General features: G+C 42.1%; 1 protein-coding gene across 1 annotated transcript in view; it reads right to left on the minus strand.

Moving 5' to 3' along the window:
* The window catches only part of THSD7A (thrombospondin type 1 domain containing 7A), a 221,924-nt gene that overhangs the window by 82,880 nt on the left and 125,111 nt on the right, over positions 1–13,933 (minus strand). The gene's annotated exons all lie outside the window — the stretch shown is intronic.

A 13,933-nucleotide genomic window follows, 5' to 3' on the forward strand; every position in this document is an offset into this window, starting at 1 on the left:
CCGTACGTGGGTGCCCGTGCCCGTGGGTACGTGGGTTACCCGTGGGAGGTAACTGTGATTAGTTTGGTAAATAAATCGCCATAGCTCGGTAACTACTTCTCCGATTACGTGCTTGCCCGTACGTGCGTGCAAAAAAACATGCGTTTACATGCAGTAACGACCACAGAACCCCCCCCCCCCCTCTATTTACATGAAATGGTTTGGTCCATTCGCAAAGCCAAAGCGAACGACCACAGAACCCCCCCCCTCTATTTACATGAAATGGTTCGGTCCATTCGCAAAGCCAAAGCGAACGGCGAACGGCTAAATCGCCATAGCTCGGTAACTACTTCTCCGATTAATATGAAACCTTGAAAAGGCACATCCTCGGGTCCCCAGCAATATACCTGGCAAGTTTCAAGTATATCGGACCCGTGGTTGTCGAGAAACAGCGGTCACAGACAAACACACACACACACACACACACAGACACACACACACACAGAGATTACTGGAATTATAGATAGATAAGGAAAAAGTGAGGCTCAATTCTCAGCATCTATTTATCGGCGATTATAATACTCTCTAGGTCTTACTACCAGTCCAAACTCCTCCAAACACTCAACTGACGTGTTGATACATTAATCATTGAGGTTGTTAAATGACACCATCAAATGATACAGTTATTTAATTGATTGGGAAGCCAGGCTATACCACTGCAGTTTGAGTGTTTGTCTCATTATGAAATGGATTGAATCCCCGATAATATGTTCAATCATTAATTGTGCCAGAAAATCCTTGCTTTTACCCTGCATGCTCGAAGTGAAAAGCAGGGTTAAGCAATTAGTTCACTGTGTCAACTGTTTATCTACAGACGTCATATATGAACGAGAAACGACTTAATTGCAATTGCATGCTATGTTTTGAGCAGTGTAGAACACGAATTTAACATGAATTGGACCGCGAAACTGCATTACAGCAGTACTTTGGCTAAGAATTCAGCAAATTGTATGGAATATCGTCCCGATAGTGCATGCATATATTGGAGTTAGGTAATTTTGTCACTGTCCGTCTGCCTGTCTGGCAGTCAAACAAAATTGGAAATCATTCCAAACATGAAACGTACTTTTTAGGGATGTCAAAAAGGACACAAACAACAGGCACGAATAACTAGTGTGACGTGTCAAATAAAGTGGTGTAAAAGACACTGCATCAATGTTGGTAAACGCCCAACAAATTTTTTCCAACCAAACTGAGAAACTGGACAAGAAGGACCTTGGTTAGGGAAGTGACCAAGAACCCAATTACCACACTGACAGAACTACAGAGTTCCTTGGCTGAGTTGGGAGAACTGCCGGACGGACAACAGTCTCTGCAGCACTTCACAAATCAAGGCTTTATGGAAGAGTGGCCAGACAGAAGCTACTCCAGAGAAAAAGGCACATGACAGCACACCTGGAGTTTGCAAAAAGGTACATTAAACACTGAGCACGAGGCAAAATATTAAGAGGTCTGGTGAGACGAAAATTGAACTCTTAGGCCTGAATGCAAAGCGCTACTTCTGGCTGAAACCGAGAACAGCTCATCACCCATCCAAAACGTGAAGCATGGTGCTGGCAGCATCATGCTATGGGGATGCTTTTCAGCAGCAAGGACTGGGGCCAAATATGGAGCCAAATAAAAGCAAATCATTGTGGCGAAGACTTTAGACTTGAGGCGAAGATATATGACATTTACTTCACAAACAAATGAACCAGACAAACAAAATATATAAAAAGAGGGAGCGGAAGGACAAGAGAATGGGAAGCACACAAACACTTGAGAGCACACAACATTTAAGAGCAGGGAGATGTGTGGGAGGGAGAGGGCTTGGGGGGAGGAGGCGTGGGAAGGGGGGGGGGGGGTGGGAGCGGAGAGGAAGCCATAGCCAAAGGTACTCCTGGGGGTGGGGTGGAGAGAGGGCAGTGCAAGGAGAGTGAGGATGACAGTTTTTGATAAAGATAGCCACCCCACCACCAGGACGAGGCTCAGGTCTATCATACCGGAGGAGGGAGTAACCAGGAAGAGATATTAAGGAATCAGAGACATCTTGAAGGAGGAAAGTTTCTGTTAAGCAGATCAAGTCTGGATTGTCAGAAGCAACCTGAGTGGAGAGATCAATCAGGTTTGAGTGAAGGCCCTGGATGTTTGAGGTCCATACCGTTAATGAGGAGAGAGGGGGAGCATCAGGTGCAGGACAGGGGAGGGGAGGGGTAGGGTCAGATGGAGGATGAGAGGGGGAGGTAGGGAGAGCAGTTGATAGCGTGTCAGAGATTACAGAAGAGTTACAAGAAAGGGAAGGATGAGGAGGACAAAAGGTTTGATGGTGATGGGATGAGGCACAGTGAGTTGTTTGAGGGGGGGGGGGGGGGCAGAGGAAAGTAGAAGGTTGGGGGAGGTGGAAGATGAGATAGAAGGGAGACGAAGTGGGGAGGAGGCAGCTTTGAAGAGGAGGTGGGAGGGGGGAGAATTTGGGAGGGATGTTTTTTTTTTTTTTTTTTTTTTTTTTTTTTGTATACTGAATCGAGGCTCGTGAAAGAGCTAACAATTACTTCACAAACAAATCAACCAGACAAACCAAATATATAAAAAGAGGGAGCGGAAAACAAGATGGGGAGAGAAGGGGAAGCACACAAACACAACATTTGAGAGCAGGGAGATGTGTGGAAGGGAGAGGGCTTGGGGGGAGGAGGTGTGGGAAGGGGAGATTGGGGGGGGGGGGGGGGGAGATTTGAAGGGGAGGGGTTTGGGGGGGAGTTTTGAATGGGAGGGGCAAGAGGGGTGTTTAGGAGGGGAGGAACAAGGGGGGAGTTTAGGAGGGGAGGGGCAAGGGGGGAGATTTGGAGGGGAGGGGCAAGGGGGGAGATTTGGAGGGGAGGGGCAAGGGGGGAGTTTAGAAAGTGGATGATTAATGAAAGACGAACATTTATAACAAATTGGGTTTATTGTGATTTTCAAGTTAGCGATCCATTTAAGAACGATGGAGGAGGGGTGGAATGAATGTGAATTTAGAGCATGTCGTGATTTAGAATTATAAGAGATTGAATATTTTTTTGAAGTGGAATGAGTTGGAGAGGAAATTGAAAAGAGCCTTTTAAATAGGAAGAAAAACAGCGTGTTGTAATATACCACTGAATAAAACACTGCAGGGGAAAGTTTAAACATATTTAAACAGAACAGTGAAGACCAGTCTTATATTCACAAAAATACCAACGGGAAGAGGGAGCCTGGAGGGACAACCATGAGTCACGTGAACAGGGGAAAAGGTGGAAGGCAAGGAGATAATGGGGGCGGGGCGAGACCGCGCACGACGACAGAAGCCCACGATGGGACAACTTCACATGTGGAGAAAGGGAAATAAATGTTTTTTTTGTTTTGGGGGGGGGGGGGGGGGGCTTGTTGACCTTTTTGGGTTGTTGACCTTTTGGCCTATGTTGACCTCAAAAATAGTTGTTGGTTGAATTTAGTTGACTGATTTTGAAAATCCTATTCAAATTTCAAGTCAATCGGATGAAAGTTGAGGTTTTTAGAAATCTGAAAGGGTTGTTGACCTTTTGGCCTATGTTCACCTTTTGGCCTATCTTGATCTCAAGAATAGTCGGCGGTTGAATTCATTTCGCTGATATGTAAATCATATTCAAATTACAAGTCAATCGGATGAAAATTGTGGATTTTAGACATCTGAAAAAAAGTGGTTGACCTTTGGCCTATGTTGACCTTTTGACCTTTTGACAGGATTTTGTCGGACCACGAACTCTACCATTTGGTGAAGTTTCGTGAAGATCGGTTTAAAAGTGTGACCTGTAGGCAAGTATAAGTGAGCAGACAGACAAACACACAACACACACACACAAACCAGAGTGATCAAGTAATAATGCACAGGACCAAGCACGATACTTGAAAAAAAATCTTCGATTTTAGCAAGTTATAATTCCCATTGGATATAGCACGAGTTTTAAATCTCCACATACTCACTGTTCATCACTATTATCTGGGATAACTCATGTCAGTTGGTCATCCTGCAAGATGGGCTATGCAAAAGGTGACTGGATAAAGAGTTAAATAATAAATGGATGTGATAATACGACCGCCTCTAAAGGTAGCATCTTCAGACTTCAGCTCATGAATTTATACATCTTTCTGCATCACAGAGTGATAGGTCACCTAAGGTTACCTTAACAAGTATTTTTCAACCTTATTTGGTAGTATTTTGGTACACAGGCACCGTCACCTTAGTGGCACAATTTGAGGATCGAATAATGCCTCCACAATTAGAAATATAAGTATATTCATATCCAAAACTGACATGGCATATCCAAATGCAAAATATTCATATCCAAAGCACGATGCGACCTATACGCCGATAATTTTTACACCAGGAATGGGCAAATAAAGCAACAAAAAGAAGTCAAGCTTTTCATTGCATGATTTTAAAGGGACATTTATATAGTTGTACAACATATGTTTATATTAAACTTGTGGATTTCTAATAATTTATCATAAAAATGGAGTCATGCGTGAAATAATAAAAATGTTAACATCTACTTTGATATACAATGTTTGCAGTGAAGTTGTACAGGTGCTCTCTGTATGAAAATTGAGAGGCTGTTGTTATAATATCGTTTCCAAGGTAACGGTAACCTTTCAACCTCTCTTTAAACTTTTTGAAAAGGGATGACATGGGATAGAAGTGGAAACATGGCTGTGCCAGTATTACCTTCAATGTGATTGATGAGATAGCTTTTTGGATGGAAATAAAAAAACAGTAGGAGAATTATAATAAATCGTTTTGAAACTTTTTGTTATATTTTGAAAAATTTCATTATCCTACTGAAGAAAAGATGCCGCCGTTTGAAAAACACGTGTCCGAGCCATAAATTGCATTGTGGATGATTTTTTGCTATTTTAAATATATTCGTCATGTACAAAATGGAGAATGTTTGCTTTTAAAATATCCTTTCTTGGCCAAACATCAGAGAGCCAAATGAAAATCAAAATGTCAATCTACTTGACATCTCGAGATAAAGAAGATAACATATATAAGTTATAACCCTTAAAAACACAACGTGGGTCATGAGGGATAGTGAGAGAAAGCTATTAACCTAGAACAGCACTTTGCATGGCACCGTAAAATGGGGTGAATAGGGACACAAACTGAAAAAAGTTCGGAAACTTTTTTCGCTGAAAATTGATAACCATACTGATTTGTTGATATTTGGGTTGAAAGTGTTCTCTTGTTTTTGAAAAAAGCAACTTATTGTCCCTATTAACCCCATATATGGGTCAAATAGGAATAAATAGGATTTTTATGGCTGTCCCTATTCACCCCGTTTTACGGGTGAATAGGGACAGTCACTAATACAAAAAAATAACAATCAAGAAACAATCCTGAGTTTCCAACTTATTGCTAAATTGATAGCTCAGATGGATGCACATAATATGCACCCATAATATAAACCACGGTGCCAATTAAAAAAAATATGGGATAAAAAGTTTCTCCAAGCTGTCCCTATTTCTTGATTATTATTTTTTTGTATTAGTGACTGTCCCTATTCACCCGTAAAACGGGGTGAATAGGGACAGCCATAAAAATCCTATTTATTCCTATTTGACCCATATATGGGGTTAATAGGGACAATAAATTGCTTTTTTTTTTAAACAAGAGAACACTTTCAACCCAAATATCAACAAATCAGTATGGTTATCAATTTTCAGCGAAAAGAAGTTTCCGAACTTTTTTCAGTTTGTGTCCCTATTCACCCCATTTTACGGTACATACCGTACATCCGCCAGGATGAACAGTTTATGTTTTGGATCCCACTGATAGCCCGGATCTGCATCCGGACCTAATCTAATTGGCTTATTCTTGTCACTTACCCAACTCAACCACCAAGTTTTGTGATAACCCATCCACAATTTGTAATATAATGCTATATATGTCGTTGTTCGCCTTATCTTTCAATGGTGAAGAATCACTTAAAAAAAGGAGTATCCGAATCCAGATCCGGATCTTTTTTTTGGATTAGATAGTTGAGGCTCATGAAAGAGCTAGTACACTGAATGGATCAGGAACATAGCAGAAGGGACACACACAGCAGAGTTGAATGCCAAGATAGAAGGCGACTTGGACAAACAACAGGTGTGCGGAGGAATGGGGGGCAGGAAAGGACAGATGGATACAGAAGGAAACTCGCTGGAGGGAAAAAAAACTGGAAGTTTGGAAGGAGAAGGACTTGGGGATGGATGGGTGAGATGTGAGGTTAGCGAAGGTAGAAAAGATCATGCTTTTGAATTAAAGATGACCTGATTATGGTGGTGAAATGTTGTCTTCAAGACCTGGAGGAAAGGATGAGATGGAAGAGAATGTGGAAGTTTGTTCCACAGGGAGGAAAAAAAAGAGGAACAATTAGGTGGAGGTGAGCAGTGATTCTGGATTTCTGGGGTAACACAAGAAGGGGGTTGATGGTGGACCATTTGCACATCTTGCAGAACCCTGGGGGGTGGGGGGGGGAGGCAAAGCACAAAAAGAGCAAGGGTGGGTGAAAGACCAGAGAGTACAGAGAGTACAGTAGAAGACAGAGAGACCACCGGCTTGCCTGCGTGATAGGGCTATGAACTGCGTGATGGGAAAGCGATAGGGCTATGAAATCAGCCTCAGCACGGCAGATTCCAATAATCTTTAATATCTTGGTTTCCATTGCGTCAAGCGGAGCAAGGTGTGAGGCAGGGGAGCCAGTCCAGAGGAGAGAACAGTACTCCATCAAGCTACAGACAAAGGCCTTGTAGGTGGATAGGAGGAGTTCAGTTGTGACAAGGAAGGACTTTGTACGATGGAGGATGCCTAGACTGGACCACGACTGGCTTTGGAGGCCAACTTTTTGAAATGTGGTTTGCCCACAAAAGGGACCATGGCTGGTAGTGAGATCTAGGAATTTCAGTGACTGAACTTCCTCAAGACGATCGTTTAAAAGGTATATGCAAGGGTTTGCCAGATGTATTCAGAGAAAGAGAGAGCGTGAGTTTGAGATTTGTCTGGACTGAAAGATATATTCCAAGTGTTTGACTAGCTTGTGATTTGCCAAGGTCTGAAGAGAGGAAAAGGGATGCTACCTGGCTGTCTGTCTGAAGGATAAGGGATGTAACGGCAGAGATGGAATCATCAGCAAAATTAAATAGATAAAGGGGAGTCCCCCTGCTCAGGTTATCAGGTTTCCCCCTGCTCCTTCAACCCCCTCTGTTTTTTTTTTTTTCAATTTGCTTTCTCTGAAGTTTTAGCTTCTATTTCTGTGATTGAGAGTTTGTCCCTTTATCCAGCTTGTTCAACCCATGCATACTCCTCCCCCTTCACCTTTGTCCCTTTCTCATTCTTTCACTCATACTTCATCCCCACCACTCCTATTTCAACTGCTCCTTTCATTCTGTTATATCCTGTTCCATTCTGAGTCCTGTCCTAGCTCCTCCACAAGCCTAGACGATGTACTTCTGTAAACAAATGGGCTGTTTAAACTTTAAAACATTGCTAAACACAATAATATAATCAAACAAACGTTAATTTTGTTCACTGATCCAATTTACAATAAATGAGAATGTCAAGCAAATTAAAGATACACAATGATGCAGAAAAACCAAATATAAGGAGAAAGAATTGCGCACTGATGGTTCGGAATGAAAATTAATCAAACTCAAATAAGTCTTATTGGATTTATAAAGTGGTTTATTAGCTGCCAAATGGATGGATGGTGTCCATTTCCGGAGGTGGGTGGGGGAGAGCAGAGGGAGAGAGGGTGCGTAAGTACTTGTTTCGACAGCTCGTGGAATATGTTCTCAGTCTGATTCACTCATTTTCAGAGCATCATGCTCATTTCCAGATTTTGCTTTTTTGCTGACATCGTCAATTTATTTACATCTATAACAGCGATGAACACAGAGTAAGAGGATCTATCTATCTCTATCTCAGGAATCCTGACATCCATAAAAATCTTCTGTATCACTTTGCTGGAAAAACCCTGAATTGTGTACCTATGCACAGATCAATACGTTTGCAGACTCACATTGTTTGTCACATTACAAAGTAAATAATGCATCTTCAATTTCAAAATCAATCACTCAAAATGAAACAAAAAGGTCAAACGTTTATCTTTCAATTTATCAAAGTGATTTTATGTTTTTTTTTTTTGTTTTTTTTTATGGATACAAGATCGAGGCCCGTGTAAGAGCTAACATTCATGACAAAAACAAACGGACACGCTAGACGAAATAAAGGGAGCAGGAGACAAGATGGGGAGAGAGGGAGAGGCACACAAGCGAAACATTTGAGAGCAGGGACATCGGAAGATCTGTGGGAGGGAGAGGGCTGGGGGGGAGGAGGCGTGGGAAAGGGGGTAGGGGGTGGGAGAGGTAAAAAACACATGGACACAGCTAGGAATTCTAGGAAAGAAGTCGGGAAGGGTTGAGCACAATTCGGGTTAAATTAATGACGTTAACTCCAGCCGAGGATCCCTTAACCAAGCCCTGATCAGATTGTCAATCCCGTTGGAAAATGAATAGTCAGTCTGGCAGTACAAATGCATCCAGCTCCCGAAATTAAGAACTTGACAGGACTATCTTTTTCTCTAGCTATTTACAGCTATTGGAACAGTTTGCATACCAATCTTCACTGCTTATACCATCAGGTTATCCCATAATATTTACAACTTTAATTTTGATCATTGCAGACAATATTTTACAAACACATGTTTTGGAGGCTGCGCATATCAAACCCAAGTACCAGGTCATCTAGTTCTGACAGATGATGGTTACCTACTGCACGCAACTTCACCAGTCCTGCAACAAGCATGTGTCTGTTCCCAGAAAATGCAATTCCAAAGACCTATTTTTGTATTTAACTTAGATATGTATATAAATTGGTTTTTGGTCTTATTTTCTTGATTTAAAAAAAAGGAGTTTGTGGGACTTTTAGTGCTCATCCAAAGCTGCCCTTATATATAGTGTATATATATATATTGTATACAAGATCGAGGCTCGTGTAAGAGCTAACATCAATCACAAAAAAACAAACGGACACACAAAACATACAATAAAGGGAGCGGGAGACAAGATGGGGAGAGAGGGAAGCACACAAGTACAACAGCAGAGAACAGGGACAACGGAAGATCTGTGGGAGGGAGAGGGCTTAAGGGGAGGAGGCCTGGGAAGGTGTGGGGGGGGGGGGGGGGGGGGGGTATTATAGATCAACGACAAAGTGTGGACTGACATCAAATGCACACTCAGTGAGGCAAGGCAGGATGATTACCCATCTTGGAAGGTCATTAATGAAGCAGCGAGGATTCTAATAATAATCCGAGAGTGACATGGAAATTTCCGTGGCATTTGCTCGGTTTCCAGAAGCTCAGAACCTAAATCTTTACTATTCCTACCTTCAGGTGGATTTTAAGTTGCAGCATATGGGACGGCAGTCCAGTAGTCATCCTACAAGCTGGCTACTATTGTATCCATATTGGTTGTCTGACAGAGAACAGACCAATGACGTCGAAGACTCAAGACAAACTCTGAGTTTGCAAAAATTTTTTTGCTTAATTCTAACCCGTTTCCTTACATGATCCTCATCTTCCTTTGCCCCCACTTTTCAACCCTTCAACCTCTCTTTTGCTTCAAAGGCCATATTTATCCTAACAGTCTCTTTCCTAAGCATTGTAAAGAGGTTCTTTGCTTGCCTTTGCATCTTTTCTGCAAACAAATCAAATGGTTTCTATGCTCAATCCAAAAGTGGTATTCAACTGAACCTTGGTTCCCTGTTTTTCCAATTTAACAAGAACTCTCCTGCATGCTTACTCCCATGCACAAGGAAATGATTAACCACTTTTTATTAAGAAATCGAAAAAACTAATCAACCACTTTTGCTTGACCCACAAAGGCATAAGATTTATAATTGCAATGGATATGAAGCCATGACCTTTTGGAAATTCCATGTCTCTGATCAGCAACTTGGCTTTCATTTTTGCCATGTGGCACAACACGTGCCAATTCCATTGCACAGGAATGGATGGAGGCCCTGCACTTCAACCAAGACGTTAAGAGATCTCTCTGGATATTGACCACTGCACATTCAATGAAGCTTGGCACTTAGCCCCCACTTATCGTGCCGTAATAACACTCCAGGTTTCACGTTACACCTTGCTGGTTGCATTTGCTCAGATTTCAGAAACATTTTTTGTCACAAACATTTTGATTTCACATTGATTTCCACAAACAAAATTGATTTCACAAACACATGATTTTCGCAAACAACATTTACATACAGTCACGTGAAAAAGTAAGTACACCCCATGTAAAGTTTTGACTTTTTCAACATACAGCTATTAGATCTTCATTTCAACAATATTGATAGATAAAGGTGATATAATATAACAAATATCATGAAACATTTACATTTTGTCGTCCATTGTATAATTTAAATAAACATAAATGCAAATTTCGCATGTGGAAAAAGTAAGTACACCCTTGGCTCTAATAGGTGGTATTGCCCCCTTTGGCAGAAACAACCTCAAGTAGGCGTTTCTTATAACTGTCTATCAGTCTCTGACATCGACTGGGAGAAATTTTTGCCCACTCCTCCATGCAGAATTCTTTCAGCTGTGCGATGTTTGAGGGGTTTCTTGCATGCACAGCTTGTTTCAAATCCCCCCACAACATCTCGATGGGATTTAGATCCAGGCTTTGACTTGGCCATTCCAGAAACCTCCATTTCTTTCTTTTCAGCCATTCCTTGGTGGATTTACTGGTTTGTTTAGGGTCATTGTCATGTTGCAAGGTGCACCTTCGGTTGAGCTTCAACTTTCCGACAGATGGCCTCACATTATCCTCAAGCACCCTGTGGTACAATGAAGAATTCATCGTGGATTCTATGATTGTGAGCTGCCCAGGCCCTGATACAGCAAAGCTGCCCCAAACCATAATATTTCCACCACCATGCTTTACAGTTGGTATCAGGTTCTTGTGGTCAAATGCTGTCTTTGGTTTTGGCCAAACATGTCTTCTGGTACTGTGGCCAAATAGCTCTACCTTTGACTCATCTGTCCAGAGCACATTGTTCCAGAAGTGCTGGTCTTTGCCTAGGTGTTAATTGGCAAACTTTAGTCTTGCCCTGATGTTCTTTCTGGACTGCAAAGGTTTCCTCCCGGCACACCTCCCATGTAGATCAAATTTGTGCAGCCTCTTTCTTATGGTAGACTCGTGCACTTTGACATCAGCAGTGGGAAGAGCTACCTGTAGGTCCCGTGATGACATTCTGGGGTTCTTCGAGAATACTTTCAGCATCTTGCGGTCTGCTTTCGGGCTGAACTTGCTGGGGCGACCTGGCCTGAACAAGTTGGCAGTTGTTTGGAATCTTCTCCACTTGTAGATGATCTTCCGGACAGTCGAATTATTGATTTCAAATTGTTTGGAGATCTTTTTAAATCCCTTCCCAGACGCGTAGGCATCAATAACCTTCTTTCTGAAGGCCTCAGAGAGCTCTTTTGATCTAGGCATGGTGACGCCGCACACTTCAACAACAAAGAGCAAACCAAACTAAATGTCTGAGGTTTAAATAAGACAGGTTCCTCCAAGATCCTCTCTAACGATGTTCTAATCATTTGCACCTGAGCTGGTGCACCTGATTCTAATTTTAGGTATTTGAAGTAGTGATAAATGTGAGGGTGTACTTACCTTTTCCACATGCGAAATTTGCATTTATGTTTATTTAAATTATACAATGGACTACAAAATGTAAATGTTTCATGATATTTGTTCTATTATATCACCTTTAACTATCAATATTGTTGAAATGAAGATCAAATAGCTGTATGTTGAAATATGTTGAAAAAGTCAAAACTTTACATGGGGTGTACTTACTTATTCACGTGACTGTAGTTGCCAACTCTTAAAAAGGATAGCGCATGGACAATCCCCATTGGTTGGCATCCATGGGGAGGAGAAAATTCCTCTTGGGGAAATGCCCCACTGAGTATGGTGAGAAAAGCGGTTCCGCTGTTGTTATGACGTCGCTGGTACCCAGAGTATGATGACACCATGGATCCTTTCAATCCAAGCGCTTTTTCTGCTCTCAATGGTGGCAACTATGCATTTAGCTCTTAAAAATACCCTTTATATATGGTGTCTGTCAAGAGTCAAGAGAGTCAGTCTCTCTTTTCTCCCTCAACATAAGCAATCTCTCAACATCCATGAGAAATTATTTTTATTACTTTGCAGATAATCGACTTCACTTCCTGCCAAACCAGAGAACCTGCAACCGAATCCCAGTTATGCAGTCTCCAAAACTTTGTAAAATCTCATATTAGTGTGAATAACTAAAAATAATCCTTTAAGGTTAAGGAAATTAAGTTTGGTGTTGGCTTAGCGGTTAGGGTGCCGGCTTGGGATCCGAGGATCCTGGGTTCGAATCCCGGTCGATCGCTAAATTAACACCAGGGGGGTTGACTCAGCCTGTCATCCTTCCGAGGTCGGCAAACTGAGTACCAGCTTGCTGGGATGAATGATCACGGTGTGTACCCCGGTTTAGAATAGGTACACCGTATCCCTGCGCATCGTAAGAGGCGACTAAGGGTTGGCGTCAGGAAGGGCATCCGGCCATAAAACATTGCCTCAAACAGGGAACCATGATTGTTATGGGGCCCGCAAGGCTAACCTCCACTCCAGCGGGGAAAATGGCCTTAAAACGATCATTCATTCATATATACATATATACAGTCACGTGAAAAAGTAAGCACACCCCATGTAAAGTTTTGACTTTTTCAACATATTTCAACATACAGCTATTTGACCTTCATTTCAACAATATTGATAGATAAAGGTGATATAATATAACAAATATCATGAAACATATACATTTTGTAGTCCATTGTATAATTTAAATAAACATTAATGCAAATTTCGCATGTGGAAAAAGTAAGTACACCCTTGGCTCTAATAGGTGGTATTGCCCCCTTTGGCAGAAACAACCTCAAGTAGGCGTTTCTTATAACTGTCTACCAGTCTCTGACATCGACTGGGAGAAATTTTTGCCCACTCCTCCATGCAGAATTCTTTCAGCTGTGCGATGTTTGAGGGGTTTATTGCATGCACAGCTCGTTTCAAATCCCCCCACAACATCTCGATGGGATTTAGATCCGGGCTTTGACTTGGCCATTCCAGAACCCTCCATTTCTTTCTTTTCAGCCATTCCTTGGTGGATTTACTGGTATATTTAGGGTCATTGTCATGTTGCAAGGTCCACCTTCGGTTGAGCTTCAACTTTCCGACAGATGGCCTCACATTATCCTCAAGCACCCTCTGGTACAATGAAGAATTCATAGTGGATTATATGATGGTGAGCTGCCCTGATGCAGCAAAGCTGCCCCAAACCATAATATTTCCACCACCATGCTTTACAGTTGGTATCAGGTTCTTGTGGTCAAATGCTGTCTTTGGTTTTCGCCAAACATGTCTTCTGGTACTGTGGCCAAATAGCTCTACCTTTGACTCATCTGTCCAGAGCACATTGTTCCAGAAGTGCTGGTCTTTGCCTCGGTGTTCATTGGCAAACTTTAGTCTTGCCCTGATGTTCTTTCTGGACAGCAAAGGTTTCCTCCTGGCACACCTCCCATGGAGATCAAATTTGTGCAGCCTCTTTCTAATGGTGGACTCATGCGCTTTGACATCAACAGTGGCAAGTGCTACCTGTAGGTCCCGTGATGACATTCTGGGGTTCTTAGAGACTTCTTTCAGCATCTTGCTGTCTGCTCTCGGGCTGAATTTGCTGGGGCGGCCTGGCCTGAACAAGTTGGCAGTTGTTTGAAATCTTCTCCACTTGTAGATGATCTTCCGGACAGTCGAATGATTGATTTCAAATTGTTTGGAGATCTTTTAAAATCCCTTC

Source organism: Myxine glutinosa, chromosome 7, assembly GCF_964187855.1.
Source record: "Myxine glutinosa chromosome 7, kmMyxGlut1.1, whole genome shotgun sequence".
NCBI classification, from domain to species: Eukaryota; Metazoa; Chordata; class Myxini; order Myxiniformes; family Myxinidae; genus Myxine; species Myxine glutinosa.